The 24337-nt window shown below is 39.5% G+C and overlaps 1 protein-coding gene and 1 pseudogene across 2 annotated transcripts in view; both read left to right on the top strand.

Moving 5' to 3' along the window:
* Positions 1-24337, top strand: part of Cpq (carboxypeptidase Q) — a 363530-nt gene that overhangs the window by 2845 nt on the left and 336348 nt on the right. The gene's annotated exons all lie outside the window — the stretch shown is intronic.
* On the top strand, positions 12730-13132 carry LOC106144367 (annotated as a pseudogene).

Raw genomic sequence — 24337 nt, 5'->3', positions numbered from 1 at the left:
GTAGGTGACACTGAGGGATGTCATCAGTGAACAACTTAAGGGCATTGCACCATGACTAAAAACTGTGTGTGTGTGTGTGTGTTTGTGTGTGTGTGTGTGTGTGTGTACGCGCATGTGCATGTGTGCACAAGCGTGAACTTGTTAGCTTTGTGTCTTTGGTGAGGGGTTGCTTGCCAACACCCTAATAGGGAACACTGGGAATGCGAGATGGGCTTGCAGGACTCTTATAATTAATTGATGAGAGCAAAAAAGTAGCTATAAAATAAGTGGAAATTTATTTTGCTTCCTTTTGTCTGCCAGGTTTAGCCTCATGGAAGGCAGAGACCAATGGCAGCTGCCTGAAGTCTGAGAGCCCATGCCAGTTTGATTTAGCTCAGGAGGCTAGTGTTTTCTGCCCTGGAGGCTGATATGATGGAATAGACTTTCCTTTTGCTCACAGTATTATGAAAAAATTTAAAGCAAAAACTTTTATTACTTGCCCTGGAGCTAGAGCTCTAAAATGTACTTTCTCTCCCCCACTTCCACTTTTCCTAAACCACTTAGCTTTTAAAAATAAATAATCCATTCATGTGCTTGTGATTGTTGGATTATTAGTCTGTTCTCTTCATTTCTGCATGCTTCTTCCTCCCTCATTTCTTCTTTTTTTCTCTGTCCCTTCTCCCTTCCCTCATTTTATTTTCTTCTATCCTTCCTGTTTTGTTTTAACACAATTTTCCACTCTGTACTTCAGTTGCTCAGGAACTCAGCATGTAGCCAAATCTGCCTTCAAAATTTCTGCAACCCTTGCCTCTCAGCTTCCCAAATGGTGGGGTTATAGGTGTGAGCCACCCCATTCAGCACTGGGTTCGTCTCTGTAATATAGTAAAGTAGTAGGACCAACTGGTGTGCTTCTTTTTTGTTACTGTTTTATAAGCGAATATTGATATCTCAGCAGTTTACTGAGTATATGCTATCGCCAGATAAAGAATAGAGCACCAAATTTGAGCAAGAGAGTCAACTATCACATATTTACCTACACCAAATGGCAATGCAGGGTAGGTGTAGTTGCATACCTGTATTTTCAGGGTTCCCTGGGGCACACTGGATATCTCCTGTGTGTCCCAAAGTTGCCTTCGCTGGAAAGCTTTGTGTTCACTTAAGAGGCGCTGCCACAATGAATAAGGTAAAGAAATGGAGGAAGATTCTGGATATCAACTTTGGACCTCTACAGGAATGTACATGCAAACATACACATTCAAACAAAACACCTATAACACACAGATACAAACAAAAAAAATTCTTTATTTAATTTTTAATGCTGATATGGATTCAAGGACCATAAGAGTTTCTGGTTTCCCTGGGTCTCCCCACTATATGGATGAATTTACATTAATGACTGTTTCCTTTGGGTCCTCCTCAGAGTCAGACTGAGGGCAGTATAGAGTTACACTTGTCTTTCTATTTCCCAGCTGAGTTTTATATTGTTCAACGCCCTACTTGTAGATGCTTGCTAAGTAGTAAAGGTTAGTAGATTCATTTAACTGAAAATCATCATGTTCAGTATATTTTAAAAGGTCTTTAATGATCCAGAGATTCAGAAGCAGACCATTCTCTTAATACTTGATATCCAAGTCTTCACATACTATACATGTGACAAGCAGTATTGCAGGTGTATTTTACCTTAAGAAAATTCAGTACTGGTTTGACTTTATTCACAATATCTACCATTGAAAGATTGTTCACTTGATAAAATAGTTATCAGCATGTTTGTTCAATTCATGAAAGAGTTGTCTTCCTTGCTAAAGATCAAGTCATGAATGTTTTATACTGGAGACCCTCCCCTTGCACTGAAAGTATCTCATGATTTTCACAGACGCTAAATCCCACCTCTCAGGGTCTTCCAGTGCTGGTGCTAGGAACCTTCCAGCACTGACCCTCTCCCTAGAGTTCTTGGCTCTGCTGCTTTAGTTTCTTCCTTGACATGGTTGACAGAGTTAGAGGGAACATACAGAAAAAAGTTCCAAGGCAAAGCAAGGCTCTATGATAATAAATGTTGCCATGGACTAAAAGGCAGAAGGTTGTGAATCAATTACTGCCATCCATAGGAACTGAGACAAAGTGTAGGCACCTTAATTTTAAAGTTTAACTTATACAAGAAAGATACAGAGTATCCAGCTGCATCTACTTTGAATTGTTCCTGTAGCAACCAAATGCAAAGGTGTAATTTGTCTGTAAGGTACTATGCTGATACATTCTTTTCTACAAAGAGCAGGATACTATTCCACCAAATCATACTGTGTTGGTCTTTTCCCTTGTTAGCATTTTGTCATAGACTTTACCAAATGTTCTGAAAAATTTCTTCTAATAAAATAAAATTTCTCCCTTTTCTTTTTTATCTGTTTCTTCCTTCCTGTCACTCTTCACTCGGTGCAAAACCTTCCAATTACTTTTCAACCTCTCTGTCAGCATCCATACCTCAGATATTCTTTTATTTGTTTACAAACAGAAAAATACAAGAAGCGTCTTCAGTTTTGTTGTCATTAGAAGAGCAGTTATCTAGAAGAGGAAGTTAGTTCCTTCCCTGTGTTCTAAATAAGCCTTTACTGTGTTTTTTCTGGTCTCTCTCTGCTACACTTTCTCCACTTCTTATTCCTTTGTACCACCCCCTTTTCTCCAATCCTTAAGTTTCTCTTTGTTTTTGATTTATTTAATTTAATTTTTTTTGCTTCGTTTTGGTTTGTTTTTAAGGCGTCTCCTTGGATATCCCAGACTGGGCTCAAACCTGCAATCTTCCTGTCTCTGTTTCCCTAGTATTAGGATTACAGGCTTGAGTTACCATGTCCAGTAGTTTCACTTTCTCTTGATGACATTTAGGAACACCCAAGTCTTCAGCCTTTCTTCCTTCACTGGCTCTGACATAAGGATTAGAGAACTTCAAAACTCCACCTAAAATACCATATACAGTTATTAGTCAAGTCTGTCTTTCTTTTTTACTCCTCCTTGCTCTGTCAAACAGATGTGCCGTTTTAGACTGGAGATCTGTTGTAGGGTGGCAGCAGCAGCCTCCACCAATGCCCTCACAGCATAGCAATACTAGGTGCAACCACCTGTGTTCTCCCAGAATATTCACTAATTTTATAAGAATTATATTCACTAATGGAATCTTCATTTGCCAATTTATGCAATACAAAAGCCTCAAAAGTATTTTATGCTTTATTTTCCATATTTACCTATTATTAAATCCTGCCCACTATACTTCTAAAAATATCTCAAACTTACCTTTGTTTCATGTGGCCCCCAGCAACAGGATCTCCCATGTCCTCCTGACTCTGGCTCTCTCCAGTTCTTCTAAAACATTCTTACTATGGCGACTTTCTTTTTTAAAAAGTCCAGTCATATTTCTTCTTATAAGAAATTTTAAGAGCCAGGTAAAAAGGCACACACCCATATAATCCCAACACTTAGAAGGCTAAGGCAGGAAGATCTCAAGTTGGAGTCCAGCCTAGGCTACATAGAAAAATGTGTGTCAAGAAACTAGAAAGTGAATGGGGGTGGGTAACAAAGGAATAGCTTGGCATTCAGGCACCATTTGTTTCTGAGTGGTACATATCTCCTCTGCAGCTGTACTGGACCTCCATCATTCTAGAAATGTCGTGTCCATGTTCACCCACCTCTTTCACCTTGCTTTTGCGATTCTCTTTGCTTGGAATACCTTTTTTTCTTTCCTCTGAGTCTTCAGGCCTTAAAACACAGTTTAAAAATCCAGCCATTCTGTGAGATCTTTCTAAATTCCAGCCACATCTCCTTCCTGGGAGGATAAGTGACTATTCCTACATCTTTCACATCACTCTGTGATCATGGGTTGTGTGCATTCAGACTCCAGTCCTCATGTGTGCAGCAAGAACTTTCCAAAGCAAAGACCATTACGTTAGATCCAGAGCCATTTCATACTGTTAACAGATATAAACTATATGAGAGGAATATTTATAATTCCTTAAGAATCATCTAGGAGGCAGACCTCCAGGCACACCTGTGAGGAATTATGTAGATTAGGTTAATTTAGGTAGAATACATACCACAGCTGTGGGCTGCCCCATTCCTTGGGCTGGAGTAACTATTTACCTCAAGCTACCCTATTTTATAAATTTCCATTCCATGATGGACTGTGAGTAAAAACAAATCCCTCCTTTATTTGAAATTCTCACAACAACAGGAAAAATAACAAATACATACATGATTTGCAGATATCCAATTTCTTGTGTATGTATAGAGGTGTTAATGCAATATGTGTGTATGTGGGTTCTTGTGAGTGTCGAGGTGAATGCAGAGGTCATATATTGAGATCAAATGTTTTCCTCAGTGACTCTATCTTTGTTTCTGAGACAGGGTCTCTAACTGAGCCAGGGGCTCACTGACTTGACTAGACTAACCAGCAACTACCCATGACTCTCTTGTCTCTGCCTCTCCACCAATGGGATAATGAGCATGTGACATCATTCGTGGCTTTTTACATTAGTGTTGGCATTCTGATCTCTGGTCCTCTTCACTATAGTTGCTTTGGGATTGCTCCAATGTTGTGATAGGAGCGGTGGGCTTGCCATTCTGTTGTAATATGAGCGGCGGGGCTGCATCCCCAGCACCCCGGCTGCCCGCATGGCTAGCTTATGCCCCGAAATAATTACACGGAAACTGTATTCTTTTAAACACCGCTTGGCCCATTAGTTTCAGTTTATTATTGGCTAGCTCTTACATATTAATCTAACCCATTTCTATTAATCTGTGTAGCCCACGACCTGGCTTACCAGGAATGATCTTAATCATGGCCACTCACTGACTCAGCTTCTTTCTCCCAGCATTCTGTTCTGTTTACTCCTCCCACCTATGTTTTAACCTATGAGGGCCAAAGCAGTTTCTTTATTGCTTAACCAATGAAATCAACAGATTGATATATGACACTCTCACATCACTCCAAATGGTTGATACATCCTTCACCAAGACCAGGGCTCCAAGAACTTCACACATTTCAATGGACTGTGTGTTAGACTCATCTTCCTTCAGCTTTTCCCAATTGCCATTTCCGTGTTCCTACCTGCACATGGCTCTGGTGGCGCTGGTCCAAGTGAATAAATCTTGACTGTGACTCTGGATTTGCCCATTTCTTTAATCTTACAATGTTGGTTTGTCCTTTGGTCCTCTGATTAACCAGAGGAAATTGTTGGTTTTCAGTTTGTTTGTTTCTATTTGTTGTGGTAAGGACAGGAACAGTGACTTGCAAGTTTTTTATATTGCAGCTGAAAGGGGAGATATAGGCAACGCTGAGTTTAAGTTTCTTTTTTATCCTCATGAGATATTTATTCTCGTTCTTGACTTCTGATTTCTCTTCTCTACTTTTCATGTTAACATTATGCAAGCGTGGCAGAACCTTTTGTTAAAGATTCTTTTTTCTTTTTTGGAATTAACTACTTTTAATACATGATAAGTGTTCATTATGTATAGATCCAGTTTAGGGCTTTAAACATTTAAAATTTTCTGGTGCTAGAGACATGTCTCAGTGGTTAAGAGTACTTGCTGCTCTTGCAGAAGACTGAAGTTTGATTTCCAGCACCGTTTCCAGGACCCACATTGAGTGGCTCATAACCACAAGTAACTATAGTTCTAGAGGATCACCTATATGCATGTGTGCATGTGCAAGTGCCTCGCGCGCGCGCGCACGCACACACACACACACACACACACACAATGTCTTTTTTCCTTGTCTTTGTTTAGACACGTGACTTGGAACCTTTTTATTTTATTTTTGTTTTTATTTTATTTTTTTTAAAAAACTATCTTTTTTCATGTTACATACCCATCCCAGTTCCTACTCCCTCCCCTCCTCCTGTTCCCTCTACCTTTCCCTCTCACCTCCATCCACTCCTCAGACAGGGTAAGGCACGTTGCTTTGAGAAAGGTCCAAGGCCCTCCCTACTATATCTAGGTTTAGCAAGGTATTCCTCCAAAGAGAATAGGTTCCAAAAAAGCCAGTACTTGCAGTAGGGCTAAATCCTGGTGCCACTGCCAGTGGCCCCACAGTCTGCCCCAGTCACAGAACCGTCACCCACATTCAGAGGATCTGGTTTGAATGTGGAGGAGAGGAGAGGAGAGGGGAGGAGAACTTGAGGGAACTGGATAGTCAAGATGGAGAAAGGACAAAGATGGAGAGCAAGGGAAGAGATATTTTGATTGATGGAGTCATTATGGGACTAGCAAGAAACTTGGCACTAGAGAAATTCCCAGGAATCCACAAAGATGACTCCAGTTAAGACCCTAAGCAGTAATGGAGAGGGGGCCCGAAGTGGCCTTGCCCTGTAGTCAGATTGATGACTATCTTAAATGTCACCATAGAACCTTCATTCAGCAACTGATGGAAAAAGAGGCAGAGGCCCACAGCAGAGCACAGGGCTGAGCTCCTAAAATCTAATTAAAGAGTGGGAGGAGTGAGAATATGAGCAAAGAGGTCAAGACCATGATGGGGACACCCACTGAAACAGTTTACCTGAGCTAACGGGAGCTCACCAACTCCAGCCTGACACGGAAGGAACCAGCATAGGACCAAACTAAAAATACGTTTACATATTTAACAATTTCTCTTGAGAAATAACAGGAAGACAAAAGAAAAGCAATATTAAAATTGGCAATACTTTTTTTTAGGGTTTCTCTGTAGCTTTGGAGCCTGTCCTGGAACTAGCTCTTGTAGACCAGGCTAGCCTTGAACTCACAGAGATCACCAGCCTCTCTGCCTCCAAGTGGTGGGATTAAAGGCGTGTGCCACCACCGCCCAGCAAAATTGGCAATACTTTTATATTTTCTACATTGTATAATTTAAGGTGGACTGTTAATAGCTTGATGCTTATAAATTCCTCGATCCTCATTTGTTAATATGTTTTTTATTCTACTTATCAAGCACACTTCTCTATAGCTCACCTGTTACAGTGGACTTGTCCCTTAGCTGAGCTCCTAAGCAGTCTTTCCCTGGGATGGGAATAACATCTCATAACACTCAAGATTTTAATTCAAAAAAAAGGGACTGGGGTCTGTTGCTAACTTTGTATTGGTTTCCAAAATCTACTGAACATTTAACCCTACACTTCTAGGGATGGCACAAACACCTTACAAATTATTTTTCTAATTCCTTTTTTAAATCAGAACAAGAAGTAGCAAGATTGGCAGGGTAAGGACTGATGTGTGCCCATGTGGGAAAAGGCTTGTTTTGAAAAAACAGATTGGGTCTTTGGATGTGGAAATTTACAAGCCCAGAGAGCGCTGAAATGTCTTTAGAAACTGAGTCCAGCAGAGTAAGTGAGAGGCTGTTTGCTGGCTTGGCACTGGGGCCTCTCTGGCACAGACTACACTGTGAACAACTTTTCAAACATTTGCATCTGCATACATGACACTGGATTCTCAAAATGTCCAATTAAACTCTTGTCAATGGGAGAAATGTTTGCTTCCCCAGAAGCCTCAGTGCCAGCCTTGGCCTCTGGTATGGAAGCGATTTCAGTTGAAGCTGCTGTGGGTTCTTCCTCTCTGAACTTGATCTTGTCTTTATTCAGACAAAGAAAGCTCTTGAGAGTTGTGGAAACTGTGTCAAGTTGTGGGTCAAAGAGCCGAGTTAGGTAACTGAAGGAAAACACCCAGGCAAAAAGTACTTTTCAAACCAAAGAACACTCCAGAGCGTTAATTTCTTTGCATTTTGAATTGTTCTAGCAGTGTTTTAGAATATGATTGCCTCTGAGAAAAAGAGAAAAACTGAGTACTGATATTATATATATATATATATATATATATACATATGTATTAATATATATTTGTTTTTACAAGACAGAGTTTCTCTGTGTAGCTCTGGCTGTCATGAAACTCATTTTATAGACCAGGCTGATCTCAAAGTCTTAGAGAGCCACCTGCCTCTGCCTTCTGAGTGCTGGAATTAAAGGCATGTGCCACCACCATCCAGTTTAAATACTTTTTAAAAAATATTTAAAACAGATATTTTAAATATTTAAAAACAAAATTCATTTTTTTCAACACTTCAGCAAACATTTCTAAAAGCCTTAGTGACAGTTATGTGTGGTATATGTGCATTCCTATCCTTGTTGATAGAAATGCTCAGTAAGTATCTGTGATGAGAACAGCAATTCCTATCCTTGTTGATAGAAATGCTCAATAAGTATCTGTGATGAGAACAGCAATGAGTACAGAGAGAGCAAAACATGGGACAAAAATCAAGAAAGCGCTTGTTTCATCTTTGGAAAACTTGTAATATATTAACGGGAGGGACGCAAAACCAACTTCTGTGTCCTTGAGTAAGCTTTCTTATTCCCCTTGCATCTATTTCCTAATCAATAAAATATATAATATAATAACAAAAGTATCAATGATTGTCACCAGTATTAAATAATATACTATTTGTAAACTATTTATACTAGGCTCTCTTTTAAGTGGGATTGTATAACTACTTCACACACACCAGTGAACCACAAAATGCTGTTTGGACTGACAAGGTTCCCAATTCCTGTGTGATGAAGGAAAGGAGCAAAGATGGGGGATGTCCAATATTTGGTGCAAAAATTTGGCATCGGAATGCCTGATAGGCATGTCCTTCACGGGGTGAGAGCTGAGAAGCAGTGTATAGATGGGGATGGGACTAGAAAAGCTCTGAGGAGAAAAAAGATTCAAACCATCTCACGATCGTAAAATTGTCCCCTCAGTTATGTAGAGGGGAGCTTTTTCTGAGCCTCGGGGAGGAAAGGGGTAGGATTTGGAGCTTAAAGAAACTGGAAGAATTCTGTAGCAGCTGCTGTAGGGGAATCTGATAGGTGTCAACTGAAGATAAATATAAGGGTTGCCCAGCAATACAGAGGATACAGCTGGGGCCAGAACTTAGTTTATAGCAGAAATGTGTGGCATGGTGATTTGACTGTTGGTGGTAACACTGTGCACCTTGGAGCATACACAAAGAAAATTCAGTATTTGTTCTGAGGAAAGCAAAGGGGGTTAAGAAGGAAAGGCAGAGGATTTTAAGATGCTAATGAAAACATTGTTAGAGTCATTAGCCGCCAATTGCAGATGTGGGTTAATCTGACTCTGAAGTGATGGTTTGAATAGATGGGTGATGGACTGGAGGCTAAGGCTCTTCACTCAGCCAAGACCCAGCTGGTAGCTCTATGCCACAGGTGCTGAGTGGTGGGTGGATGATAAGGATGATCAACACAGTTCACTTTAAGAGTTAACAAAGTGGCAGATTCTCCGTATGATAACCTTTCCTTTGAGAAACTTTGTCAGTGACATAACCTTGGTAATTTAAGTTGAGGCTGTGAAATATGTTGAAGAAGATAAATATAGGGGGCAAGCACATCATAGAAAAAGATATGCAGCCTGTGCAAAGAGAGAGTGACGATCAAGAAAATCATCCTGGAAATTGTGTTTGAAAGTGATTGTGAAATGTATGAAGAGTGATGGAAGGGGTAGGAGAGAGAAGTCAACAGATCAGGGGGTTGATTTGGCCAAGACATATGAAGGGCTTCCTGGGACAGTGGGGGCTGATATGATTGTTTGCGGCTCTGGGTTCAGAGTCCAAGGAGTTTACTATGGGCTGATCTCTGTTCCTGTAGTTTCCATATCGTGGTTTAGCCTGTCTTGCTGCTTTATACCCTGAATATGAACCTCCAGTATGTGATGGACAGAATTCACATCTTAGTCATTCTCATGCAAACAGCTTCTATTTGTGACACCCACACCCTTTAAATAGTGTGTTTAATTTTTTTTTGGTTTGTTTTTTTGGTTTTTTCGAGACAGGGTTTCTCTGTGGTTTTGAAGCCTGTCCTGGAACTAGTTCTTGTAGACCAGGCTGGTCTCGAACTCACAGAGATCCGCCTGCCTCTGCCTCCCGAGTGCTGGGATTAAAGGCATGCGCCAACAATGCCCGGCTTGTGTGTTTAATTTTTTACTCAGGTGTAGTGAGACCATACCTACTATAGAAAGGATGGTTTGTAATAGTTCTGAAGAGGGCCAAATGGATCAGGGCAGGAGTAAGGGGAGGATTACCTTAAAGATAAAAGTCAAAGCAAAAGAAAAGAAAAGCAAACTGGAAAATGAGAATACGCTTTGGCTAGTCACAGGCCATAACCTGTTGTCTGCTAAGAATAGGATGTCTGGGCCATGTTGGTCAGGCTAGGTAGCTTCGTTTTGCTTTGTTTTAAGAATTGGCTTGATGCTTTTTTTCTTCATTTGTATAATCCCACATAGTTCCTAAAACTAAAGCAAACTGGAGCTTTAAAACATGTTTAAGGCTTTCCAGTTCCTTTGATTAAATAATGGTATTTTCCTACATGCCTGCAACACTGGCTATATTCCCTATCCCTCTATCAGCTTTTGTATCTTCTGAAATGCCTGCCACATTTTCTCCTCCCTGTTTAGTTTCTCTACTATTGATTTAAAAAAGTGCAAAGCAAGGGTTTTGCTGTGGGACAATGGTCTTGTACCTTGTAAGGATTTGTCACTTGTATTGCTTTAATTAAATGCTGATTGGCCAGTAGCCAGGCAGGAAGTATAGGTAGGGTGACCAGAACAGGAGAATTCTGGGAAAGTGTGGATCTCCTGCACACTTGCTTACAATCATGGAGCCATTCTAATAGAGTTGCAATCCTACTTTTGCTTCCTTCCTCCCTTGCTTCCTCTGTCCCTTCCTTCCTTCTTCCCTCCTTCCCTCCTTTTCACCCTCCCTCCCTTTCTTCTTGTGGGATCAAGTCTGGGAACTCACACTTATTAGAAAACTGGTTGTACAATCAAGTTATAGCCTCAGACCAAGATTTAAATTCAAATGAAAGCCTTATATTCCATGTTTATTGCAGTAGTATTTGTAATAGCCAAATTCTGGAAACAAGACAGATAAAATTACAATGACATATAAATACACACACACACACACACACACACATACACACACATACATATATCGTCTGGGCCAATAGTCAGAAATAAAAAAAGCAGATTATATAGGTAATAATTTCAATGAATTTCTAGGGAATTCTGCTGACTTAAAAAAGCTAACCCTCAGAGATTATGTGTACAATGCTGTGTGCACTACATTTTAACGTGTTAAAATTATAGAAATAGGAAACAGAATGTGGTTGTCAGGACTTAAGAAGTTGTGGTGGAATAAGGGGGTGGGTAAACATAACTCTAAGAAAGCACCATGGGGGGCTCTTTGTGACACTTGAATATTTTGTATTCTTCCCGTCTCAATGGCAGCATCCTACTTAGCATATTATTACTATAGTATCACAAAATTTTACCCTGGGGAAAACTTCAGAGAGGATTCATGAAGTATCTTTGCATATTTATGTGTGTCAGCCAACAATGGTTTTGAGATAAAACTGTAATAAGGTTGAAGGTGTAGCTCAATGACAAAAAACTTGCCTCGCATGTGTGAGGTCCTATGTTCAATCCCTGTCACATAATAACAAAACCTCCAAAATCTGACAATAGAAAAGAAACCTATAAAGTGAGATTAGGTGCAATTCCCTTCCCTGAAGCTACCTTTTAAATCTTTTGTCAACTACTGACACACTGGCTTATAAATACTTATCCTGAAATCCTTCTTTGCACCTAGTACCACAGGGGCTAAAACTATTAACAATAAAGTGTAGGGACATAAAATTGGAGAGCATACACAAATGTGCAATTATTTGTGCATGTGTATGGAGAGCATGTGTAAACATGTCTAAGACCACAGGCATGGTTCTCCTTTTTCAGTATGCCTAATGCTCTGCTGTAAATTATATGAAGCTATAGCATAAAGTGGCTTTTATAGTCCTCTTCAGTTCTTAACTTGCCGAGAAGAACACCCTCTCTTGGGATCAGTGGCTTTACTACAGTACCGGCCATTGTATTGTCAAAGCCACATGGATTATACAAAACAGAAGAAAAAGAAATGGCCTAGTTAAGATTGGGCAGCTGTAACAAGGAACTTACCAGCTTGAAGCTTGATTTAGTGCACTTTCAAAGAATATTCCTCCAAGCCATCCTCGTGTTTGGGATGAATGAAGACTCATGAAGAATCTGCAGCTCATTTCCAAAAGATATAGGAAAAAAAAAAGAACACTCTTGCCAGCATTTTCTTGCTTTGTATCTACAGAGTACAGAAAGCTTCAACTTTTTTTTTATTATTTCTAGTTTTCTTTTCATTTTCCTGTAGAATTTCTTTGAAAAACTATTTTCATGTGTTTAAATTTGAGGGAAAAAATGGAAAACTTGGAACAGTTAGAAATTGTTTATCTCGATTTCACTAATAGCTTCCTGGGTGGACAAGGAAGCATATTAGTCTCAAGTTTTAAAGGGTTCTTAAGGTTTAAGTGGAACAGAAGAGGGTGTCTTTATACAGTGTTTAGAATTAGCTTATTATGTACCAAAAATGAAACAATAAAGGCAAAATTAAGGCTTCATGGACTTCTGCCATTCATGAAAGTACCTTTATCACAGAACGCAGAGCAGTAGTTAGCAGATACTTTGTGCCTTCACAGGGTTTCACAGTTCAAACAAAGTCACACAACGGGTATCCTTGGGGACTGTACACCATCCAGTCAGGTACTGTGCAGTGGCTATGGCACCTACAACATGCCTGATGCTGTTCTTGGTATTGAGGATGCAGCAATGAAGAGAACTAGACTTGCACAATGAAACCTATAAGGTTGCCACCATCTCTTTTGCAGCATCATGGCTGCCCTCCAACCTCTGGTGAAGGTGAAGATTGTACAAAAGAGGATCAAGAAGTTCATCAGGCACCAGTCAGACTGATATGACAAAATTAAGTGAAACTGGAGAAAACCCAGAGGTACTGAGAGCAGGATGCAGGGAGATTCAAGGGCCAGACCCTAATGCCCAGCATTGTTTATGGGAGCAACAAGAAAACCAAGCATTTGCTGCCTAGCAGCTTCTGGAAGTTTCTGGTTCACAATGTCAAGGATCTGGAGGAGCTGCTGTTGTGCAGTGGATATTACTGTGCTGACTTTGCACAATGTTTCCTCCAAGAAATGGAAATTATCGCAGTAAGACAGCACAGCTGGTCATCAACATCACCAACCCCAATACCAGGCTATGCAGCAAAGAAGATGAGTAGTAGATGTGACTTGCATACATGTTTCATTTGTGTTTAATCAAAACCACAAAAACTGCAAAAGAGAGAGAAAACTTGACAGTCATGTCTTCATGAAGATTCTGTTCTAGACTGTGAACAAATACATCCCCATGCTAGATGAGCGGTTCTCATTCTGTGGATCATGATCCCTTATACGGTATTTACATTGTGATCCCTGTAGCAAAATTATAGTTATGAAGTAGCAAGGAAGTAATCTTATGGTTGGGGTCACCACACATGTAGAACTGTATTACGGGGGTCATAGCTCTAGGAAGGTTGGGAACCACTGCTCTAGATAAAGGGCCGTCAGCACTCCGTCCAGGTGCACACATTCAGGTTAGCACTTGTTACAGTTCTACAGAGGAAAGAGACTCACACAAAACATGAACAAACTCCTCCTTTCTTCTTAGAAGAGGCACGAGGCACTCCCTTAATACTCTGATGTATTATCTCCCATAAAACTTTGAGAATTTTATATTTGTTTTGTTTTGGGTAAAATAGGAAGTAACTTTTGAAAAAGAGTTTATCTTTGTTTTTGTTTTGTTTTGGGTAAAATAGGAAGTAACTTTGAAAAAGAGTTTATCTTTGGAAGTGAAGGAATGGAAAACCCTTTTGATGTTTAGGAATGGATTTGCTAAGAACAAAAATAAAGGTCTTTAAAAAGAGAACCATTGGATTTTTTGTCTTTTTTTTTTTTTTTTTTTTTTTTTTTTTTGCTTTGGCCTCTTTTATAGATCATAGTCACACTGAAAATTGAAACCACAAATATCCTTACTGGCTGAGTTTGGGACGGCCTAGGAAGACTAGACATGTAGTGTGTATTTGTTGGAGAAATCAAGACTATAAAAGAAATCAAATAAAGGCTTTTACATTCTCACGTTCCTGTATTGGCACCCTCAGCACATAGCTTTTTATCTTCCGTTCTTTCTTTCTGTTTGCACTTACAGGCAAAACTTAGATGTAGCTGTATCCAGAGACAGAGGAAAATGCCACCCTCCTTTCTTCTTATAGTTCTTCTTAAGAGCAGAGAAACAATTATCTCCCTCATGGATTCATTGGCCAGAAATGGAATCATATATTCATACAAAGCCCAGTTAATATAAAGTGATAAAGATCCACCAAGACGTGTAGATATTAACCAGTGAGTACTCTATGGGACTGAAGTTCCATAATGCAGCTCGTAGGTCTCCTCATAGTTTTGTCAATAAAGAAGCTGGACGGTTGGGTGATGTTGTTCCCCTTGTTATATGTGCCTCTGTGAGCAAGGTCAGGGATATATGTGGCACAGACACACCAAGCAGCTTTCTCACCTCTTTCCTTAGCTCAATTTTTAAAAGTAATTTTTTTGAGAATTTCATACATGAGAACTGCATTTATAGCATTTCTATCCTTATCTTAGGTCTTCCAACTTCTCCTGTGTCCCCCTCACTACCTTTCAGTTCATAATCTCTTCTTAATTCTATTATTGTTACATATCTAAGTATGCATGTATGTATGTATAATATAATGAGTCTGTTTAATGCTGCTCAGATGAGCATGTCTTTGGGTCTAACACTAGGGATTGGGTAGTCTATCAAGGAGCCAATCCCTAGGGAAAACTGATTCTCCCTCTCTCAGAAGTATTGACTGTCTGTAGCTATTCACCTACTTTTGTTAATTACAGAACACTACATGTTAGAGCTCCTAACGTATTTATTATATTTTGTTACCATAATCACTACTTATTTTGGTCTTAGTTACATTAATTCTTTATAATGACTGTCATGTACTTAATAATAATGTTTTGACTCAGTGCTTTGCTGCAGATATGATAGGGGTCTCATATTATTATTACGGAGCTGAAAATTCCTATTGTTGACTGGCCTTGTAGCCATCATTATATCATAAAGCAATGCATTACTCACATGTTTTGCATGGAGCTGGTATAAACAGGCTTCCTGTGCTGCCAGTCATACAAAAGTATAGCATGTGCAGTGATGTACAGCGTATGACACCCGACAAGAATAATATAATAGTAGTTACATCGTTTCTATATGTATTTATTACACTATACTTTTATCATTAAATTGTAGCATACCTCTGCTTATTAAAGAAAGCTTGTTGTAAGATAATGTGTCATACTGTGTTGGTGGTAGTCTCACATATCTTCTTTATTGCATATGTTTATTGTTCCTATGGTTTATTAATATCATGTTATCGTATTTATCAGAACCATGTGAGTAATAGGCTATTACACACACACACACGCACGCACGCACGCACATTCACCATATGACCTGTGTGGTAATTACACTATCTGGGTTTGTTAAATATGTAGCAACAAAGTTGCTTAATGTCACAAAAGTTTTTTGGCTTCCTACATGCTCAAAAAATACTTTTACCAGCCACATTCATACTTCATCGCTTTATTGACTATAAATTATTGCTATTTTCTTGAGGAGTTTTTGCTAGGGAGAAGGAAATCAACAGGTTAAACATCCCTTTGCTCTGCTATCTTCTTTGGGGCTCCTAATCCTGCATATATGTGATTTCTGTTTCCTTATTTCTATGTGTATATATTTTTTTACTATAGTGTTTTTCATATTTATTTTTACTGTAATTTCTAATTTTCTTAACATGGCTGATGTTTGTTTGTTTTTGCAGTGCTAGGGATTGAACCCACGGCTTTGTGCATTCTAGACAGGCACTCTACCACTGAGCTACAACCGTAGCTCATTTCTATCGTCTTATTTGCATTTTATTCTGGTCTTGTTCCTCTTTTGGATCTTTTATGACCCTCCCATAATTTTGATCAGTGTTTGAGCCCGTCTGTGGATATCTTTAACATGATCATCATTTCATGGTGGTTTTCTATTCTGTTTATGATAATTCATTCATAGCTCATTCCCATTGTTGTGCTCTATCACTTAAGTTTCTTTATCCTTTCTCTTCCCATATGTTTTACTGAACTGTTTGCTTAGTTTAGGTGCCCCCCTTTATCCTTTTTATGGAAATATTATTTGAATGCCACTCTTTTCTCCCTGTTTTCCCCTTTTTGTGTACCTTATGCAATTAGTTTCCTGCCTAAAAATAGTCATCACAGGACTGGAGAGATGGCTCAGTGAGTAAAATGCTTTCCATGAAAGCAAGAGGACCTGAGTTTAATTCCTAGAACCCATGTTAAAAAGCTGAGCATGGTACATACCCTCGTGACCTCAGCACTGGGGAAGCAGAGAGGTTTCCTGGGTCTTGCTGGTCAGTCAGTGTAGCCTAACAGAAGATCCCTGAGGTTACAGTGAGAAACACTGTCTCACCAAAAAAGGTAAATAGTGTTCCTGAGGAGTGACACCTGAGGTTGACCTCTGAACTCCACATATCTGTTCAGACAGACCACACACATACAAACAAATACATCCTCCTTAAAATGTCCTATGAAAATGCAGCACATTTTTAACTGGATTATCTATTTTTACAAGGTTTGTATAAACCATACACAAATTAGAGATGCTTGTAGGCTATAAGAAGTATTCCTATAATGTAGGGTTTCTCTAGGGAGGTTGTCTTTTTAAATGATTTCTGAAAGTTGGTATACAAAGTAATGGGTTTTATGTGGTATTTCCATCCAAATGTTTTTGTCCTAATTTCATCCCTTTCTTCTTCTCTCCCCTTGTCCCTGCCCCCTACTGGTTCTCGTGCTCACCCACCTGTGTGAGTTCATGTCACCAATTATTCCATTTCCTTCTCTTTTTATAGTCTTCTTAGTTTCAATACTTAGTTTCAAGACTCTGTCTCTGTCTCTTGTCTCTGTCTGTCTCTCTTCCTCTCTCTCACACACACAATTTAAAGTCTAGAGAGAAAACATGTATTTGCTGTTGGGGTTTTCTGTGCATTCAATTTTAACTTTTTCCCCCATCTTCACTGTATTGTCTCAGCTTCTGAAAATATGACTTGCATATGTGATTTGTTATTCAGTCTGTGTTAGGTGTTTTCTTATGTGCCAAGTTTAGGTCAGACAATCTCCTTTTGCTAGTTCATGCCCCTCCTGTCATTGGCCCTAAAAAGAATTGTTAGCGTTTCCTATCAGTATGTGACACATCCTTTGAAAAAAGCTGGCATTTTGCTTTTATTCCAGGTGCTCTGTTAACCTCACTTTTCAACTCTGAGCTGTGACAAGGTAGACATGTCCAGTGCGGAGTGAAATGTCTGCTTGACTTTAACAATGCTGTAGTTCTTGCTCAGACTGTCTGAACTGTGGGAATTAGAGAAGCCTGGACCAAAAAGAAATTCCCTCCCCCAAATAAAAATAAAAACTCTAAACTTACAGAACAAAGAATGGATATTAAAAGCTGCAAGGGAAAAAAATCCAAGTAGTATATAAAGGCAGACCTATTAGAATTACACCCCACTTCTCAGAGGAGACTTCCAGAAGAGCCTGGACAGATGTGTTACAGATTCTAAGAGACCACAGGTGCCAACCCAGACAACTATTCCAGCAAAGTGGAGAAAATAAGATATTCTACAATGAAGTCAATTCTAAACTTCAAAATTGGATATCTACAAATCCAGCCTTACAGAAGATTCTAAAAGGAAAAATTCCACTGTAAGGAGCTTAATTCCACCCATCAAAACACAGGAAATGAACAATCTCACACCATCAAATCCAAAAGAAGGGAAACATACACCTTAACACCACTACCACTAACAACAACAAAATAACAGAAATCAACAATTGATATCTCCCAATATCAGTGGGCTTGATTTCCTAGTAAAAAGCCACAGACTAACAGAATGGATGTGTAAATAGGATTTGTCCTTTTACTGCATCCAAGAAATACACCTCAACATAAAGGACAGATATTACCTCACAGTCAATGGTTGGATCTATCAAGCAAATGAAGCTAAGAATCAAGTTGGCGTAACAATTTTAATACCTATCAAAATAAACTTAACGCAAAAATTAATTTAAAGTATTGGGAAAGGATACTACATACTCATAATTTGAAATTCTGAAAGGAATAAACGATATTCTCAATAGGTACCAATTACCAAAGATAAATCAAGATAACATAAACAATTTAAATAGACATATAACCCCTAGTGAACTGGAAGCAGTCATTAAAATTCTCCCAACCAGGATGGGAGTTGTCTCTAACTCGTATGCCTACTCTTGGGACCTTTTACCTTCTACTGGCTTGCATCATCCAGCCTCGATACAAGGGATTGTACTTACTCTTATTGTAACTTGTTATGCCATGTTTGGTTAATATTCCTGGGAGGCTGGTTCTTTTCTGAAGAGAAACAGAGGAGGATTGGTTCTTGGGGAAAGGGAAGGTTAGAGAGGGAGCTATGAGGAGTGAAGTGAGGGGAAACTTCAGTCAGAATGTATCATATGAGAGAATAATTAAAAAAATTCCCCTAACCACAAAAGCCAAGAGCCAGATGGTTTTACCACAAAATTCTGCCATACTTTTAAAGAAGAGTTAATGGAAATACTCCTTAAATTATTTTACAAAATAGAAACAAAAGGAACACTGCCTTATTAATTTTACGAGGCCACAATTACCTTGATACCCAAACTGTATAACAACTCAATAAAAAATTACAGAACATAGATGAACATAGATGCAAAAAACTCAGCAAAATACTTGCAAACCAAATCCAAGAGCAATACCATCTACCATGATCAAGTGGGCATCATCCCAGAGATACAAGGATGGCTCGATATACAAGTTAAAGACCTGTATTACAAGGACTTTTGGTGTGGGAAGTCCTTCTGTCTATGTGTTGCTTTTATTGGTTAATCAATAAAGAAACTGGCTTGGACTGATAGGGCAGAACTTAGGTAGGTGGGGAAAACTAAACTGAATGCTGGGAGAAAGAAGGCAGAACCAGAGAGAAGCCATGTAGCCCCACCAGAGATAGATGCCGGAACTTTTCCTGGTAAGCCACAGCCATGTGACGATCCATAGATTACTAGAAATGGGTTAAATTTATATGTAAGAATTAGCCAATAAGAAGCTAGAGCTAATGGCTAAGCAGTGTTTTAAATAATATAGTTTCTGAGTTATTATTTCGGGTCTGAGCTGCCGAGCAGCTGGAAATAAACAAATGGCCTCCTTAAAACAGACTTTAAGTCTTTAAAGAAAAAAACTGAAGAAGTTATCAGAAAATGGAACAATCTCCCATACTCATGGATAGGCAGGATCAAAATAGTAAAAATAGCAATCTTACCAAAAGCAATCTATAGATTTAATGCAATCCCCATGAAAATCCCAACACAATTCCTCACAGACCTCCAAAAAACAGTACTTCATATAACCAAAAGTCCAGGATAGCTGACCTGAGCTAGAGGGAGCTCATGGACTTTGGATTGACAGCTGGGGAATCCTGCATGGGAGGGGACTAAGCCCTCTCAATGTGGTTGACAGTTATGTGACCTTATCTGTTGGGAAGGGCCCCGGTAGAAGAACCAGGACTTTTCCCAGGTGCATGAATTGGCTTTTTGGAGCGCATTCCCTGTGGGGAGATACCATACTTGGTACAGGTGAGAGGGGCTTGGTCCTGCCTCAACTTAGTATACCAGACTTTATTGACTCCCCAAGGGAGGCTTTACCCCTTCTGAGGAGTGAATCGGGGGGAAAGGTGAGGAAATGGAACAAGAATGTAAGATGAAAAAAAAAATTAAAAGAAGGGTTCAGATCTAAACAGAGAATTCCCAAAAAAGGAATTCCAAGCAACTGAGAAACTTTCAAAGAAATAAATATTCAACATCCTTAGCCACCAGGAAAATGCTAATCAAACTACTTTGAGATTTCATCTTATACCTGTTTGCATGGCTAAGCTCAGTAATATAAGTGACATTTCATGTTTCTAAGAGTGTGGATCAAGGTGAACACTCTTTTATTGCTGGTGAGAACATTCCCTGCTACCACAAGAACACTTGCTCCCCAGTATTCCCATTGCAACTTTATTCATATTAACTGAAAACTGTAAACAACCTAGACATCCCTCAGCAGAAGTATGGATAAAGACAGTGTGGTTCCTTTATACAGGATAAATTGTATGAGAAAATATACCTTCAATAATAAAAAAGACATAAAAAGGGGGAAAGAAGATATTGTTTCAGTTGTGAGTAGGTGTTCAAAAGCTTGGTGTTCATTTCCATTCCCCGGGGGGCTTTCTGCCCACTCAAAGCCATGTAGAATGGTGGCTTCTAGACAGGATTCAGCATAGCACAGCTGGTTCAGAGATTGAGGAAAACTAAGCCATTTTGTATTTGTATCCCATTGAGAGCAGACTGTGCAAACTTAAGTTTATCTGATGCAGTGGAAGGCTACGGATGGGAAGTGTGGAGTTGATTGGATGTTCAGCCTGCTACTGTTTTCCAGATTATTTATTGTTAATTATTTTCCTTAGCTTCCTTTACTATTGCATGGAGATGGATTACAACATGGGTCTCCCAGTGGTTTAGGGAGGATCTCATAAAATGCCTTCCAGAGAGAGTTCAGTATGAAGCTTGCAACATAGTTGCTTGAAAGGGATAATATTTGTTCTTAAAACTGGAGACAGATATGGTTAGATAGAGCCCTAATGGTTGATGCAGTGATCAAAGTGGTTTGTGGTGGGTAGATGTATTGAATCGAAAAACTAGTAAGTGTTTTTTTTTTTTTTTACATCCTGAATAATCCTTTTCAATGAGATTAGTGTATTGCCCAAACATTTTTCTTCTGCAGTGGAAGTTTAAATGCAGCTACCAAGAAGCTTGCCCCATAAAATCTAAGATAAAGGGACACTTGTCCTGACCAAAAGATGAGGAAGTACTGAGGAGATCTGAGACAGGGCTGCTGCCAGCCCCCAAATGTGCCACCCGCATGGCACTGGTAAGATGCTAGGAATAAGATGCTTTTGGCCATGTAAGTGTGTTTCTTGGCAACAATGGCCCTGAAGAGTTTGACAGGATGGGGTTTTCATTTTGCCAGCTAAATCCTTGCCATTCCAGGTTGCCTTTAATGTCACTGATCTCATCCTTTGCTCAAGCAAGAGTGAAGGACCTTTATGTTTGCACAGTAGTAATTGTCTCTCATCTCTTCTCCTCATTGTCTTGTGTCCTAATTATTCTCCATATGCTTCAGCTTGGATGTGCACCCAGGAGGCTCACTCCGAGAAAGTCCCAGCAATTTCATTACCAGTTCCTCATCTGCATTGCATTTCTTGACATTGTCTCCAGCATCTCTTCCCAATTACTGTTAAATACTGAAGTCTACAATGGCAACATATACTATAAGTTCCATATCTGACTTGAAAAGAGACTGCTGGGCAGGCCTGAATGGTTATTGAATGGGCATGTCTTCCTGCGAACAGTCACTTTGGCCTAGGCAGCAGGGAGAATTGGCCATTCAACATTGGCTCAGCCTACATTGAAGGGAATGTCACCAGAGCAACCGTCCTGGTTAGTTTTATGTCAACTTGACACAAGATAGTGTCATCCAAAAGGAGGGAACCTTTTTTAAAATATCTATCTATATCTATCTATCTATCTATCTATCTATCTATCTATCTATCTATCTATCTATCTATCTATTTATTATGATACAATATTCTGTCTACATGTATGCCTGAAGGCCAGAGGAGGGCACCAGACCTTATTACAGATTGTTGTGAGCCACCATGTGGTTGCTGGGAATTGAACTTAGGACCTTTGGAAGAGCAGGCAATGCTCTTAACCACTGAGCCATCTCTCCAGCCCCGAAAGGACGGAACCTTAACTGAGAAAATGGCTCAATAAGATTGGACTGTATGCAAACAGGTAGAACATTTCCTTAATTAGTGATCAGTGGAGGAGGGCACAGTCCATGGTGGGTGTTGCCATCCCTGGGCTGGTGATCCTGGGTTCTGTAAGAAAGTAGGCTGAGCAAGCTATGTAAAGCAAGCCAGTAAGCAGCATCCCTCTGCATTGGCTCCTGCCTCTAGGTTCCTGCCTTGTTTGAGTTCCTGTCCTGACTTCCTTTGATGATGAATGGCAATCTAGAAGTGGAAGCCAAATAAACCCTTTCTTCCCCAAGCTGCTTTGTTCATGGTGTTTCGTCACAGTAATGGAAACCCTAACTAGGACAGCAACTCAGCTCCAGTGCAAACTCTACTTCTAGGTGAGCAAACTCTCTAAGGAAGGAACATCCGGTGTCCTGGATAGGCCTCTGACAGTGTCTGGCAAGGAAAGGAGAGAGCAGAGGATGTGAGGCAGAGAACAGTCTTCTGCCTCCTGCAGAAAGGAATGGGGGGAAAGTCAGAAGAGAAAGATAAACAAAAGCTGTAGTTCTTGAATGCACGGCCTGGGCCTCACACACATTTTTAAACTCTGAGAGTTTAAGATAATGCTCCATTGTTTACTTTGTTTATTTTGTTGTTAGCTAACACAACTAGTGCTTGTATGTGTGTAGTTAAGACTCTTAATCTTCAATATAAGCAATGCAGTAGTAATAATAATATCTTCATTTCAGAAATAGGTAAACTGAGACAGTCTTTAAGTAATTTCCTAAGATTGCCAGCTAGTAAATGGCAAAACCAAGTTTAATACCAACAATTTTTATTTTCTTCTTCCTTCTACCTCCCATGCACTTGTGCCTTCCTTTCCCCTCCTTCTTCCTTCTTCTGAGCCATGAACAAGTATATTCAGTGTGTACTTAGCATCATTTACCCCTGTATTTTGTGTTTGTTCTTGGTAATTGCATCATCTGAAATGGTCCCAAGTATAGTGCTGTGTATGGTCTATTTTCCTTATGTAGAAGTGTTTGTGTTCTGCTAGCTTCCTTTATACTTGAGAGATGGTGCTGTTGGCTGTGAGCATTAATGAGTCAATAAGTATTATATATGGTGTCTTTTAAAAAAGCCCTCGTAAAACAAGATGATATAAAAATGTTGGGACAAGAGACTCCTATAAACTCAACCTTCTATTTCCATGAAATGGATTCTCAGCTCAGTTAACAGCGACTTTGTAGAAAAATCTGCTATGAACACATGTCTTCTACTGGCAAAGGCACTATTAAATATCTATTACCTCACAAGTTGGACTATATATATTATTATAATTTTTCAAACAATATGGTAATTTCCCAGGTACTCCCATTACATAGATTTTATTTTTTAGTTCATAAAATTCTGTATAGATTATATCACTTGGCAAATGGTTGATACTCAGTAAATGGTTAGTGAGTGAATGAATGACTTAACAAATGAGAAAATGAATACCTTAAACTATACGATAACTTGGTTTAGTCATTTTGCATTTTAAGAGACATATAGACCCGGAAATCAATGTTTCCTTTCGTACTTATATATGTAAAACATTAAAATGCTATTCTTATTAGTGTGTGTTTATATGTATATGCACCCATGGCCTGTGTACGAATATCAAAGTCAATTTTGTACAGTCTGCTCTCTTCTGTCTTTTCTTGGGTGCCAGGGCTGCAACTCGGGTCATCAGGCTTTTGCAGCAAATGCTTTGATCTACTGAGATAACTTGTTTTCTCAGTAATGCAGGCAGCGTGTTACAAGTCGCCTTCTACGTTTACCATTTGCAGTAAAGGAAATTTTAAAACAAAAAATAAGTTGCCCTAAAAATTCTTTCCCTTATTCCTGTCTGAAAAATTTAAGAACCATCTGTCGTGTGTGTGTGTGTGTGTGTGTGTGTGTGTGTGTGTGTGTGTGTGTGAACTATTTAGTCACTGTGCTGGTTCCATTGTATTGATGTTATGATACCCAACACTGCCAACTTCAAACGAAGAAAGGTTGACTTGCAGATTTCAGAAGACCCTGCGTATAGTCTCTTGACTCTGGTCTTCTGTGTCCACGGTGAAGTGGAGTATCAGGAGAGCATGAAGGGGAACTTCTTTACTCAGAGCAGCACAGAAAGCACAGTCTCTGAGAACTAGACCTTGTGTCCTTTTTTCTTTTGCTAGGCCCAACCCTAAAGCTTCTAGAACCTTCCATAATAGTGCTCTAGCACTCAGCACGTGCCTGTGGGAAACATTTACTATTCAAACTATAATGATACCAAAGGCTTTGTTGTTGAAATAGGAGCAGCGGGGCTGCGTCCCCAGCACCCCGCTGCCCCCATGGCTAGCTTTACCCGAAATAATTACATGGACACTGTATTCATTTAATCACTGCTTGGCCATTTCTATCTAGCCTCTTCTAGGCTAACTCTCGCAC

This window comes from Microtus ochrogaster, unplaced genomic scaffold (assembly GCF_000317375.1).
Source record: "Microtus ochrogaster isolate Prairie Vole_2 unplaced genomic scaffold, MicOch1.0 UNK29, whole genome shotgun sequence".
Classification (NCBI taxonomy): Eukaryota; Metazoa; Chordata; class Mammalia; order Rodentia; family Cricetidae; genus Microtus; species Microtus ochrogaster.
Note: the sequence above shows the minus strand (reverse complement) of the source record. Positions and strands in the feature narration are given on the sequence as shown.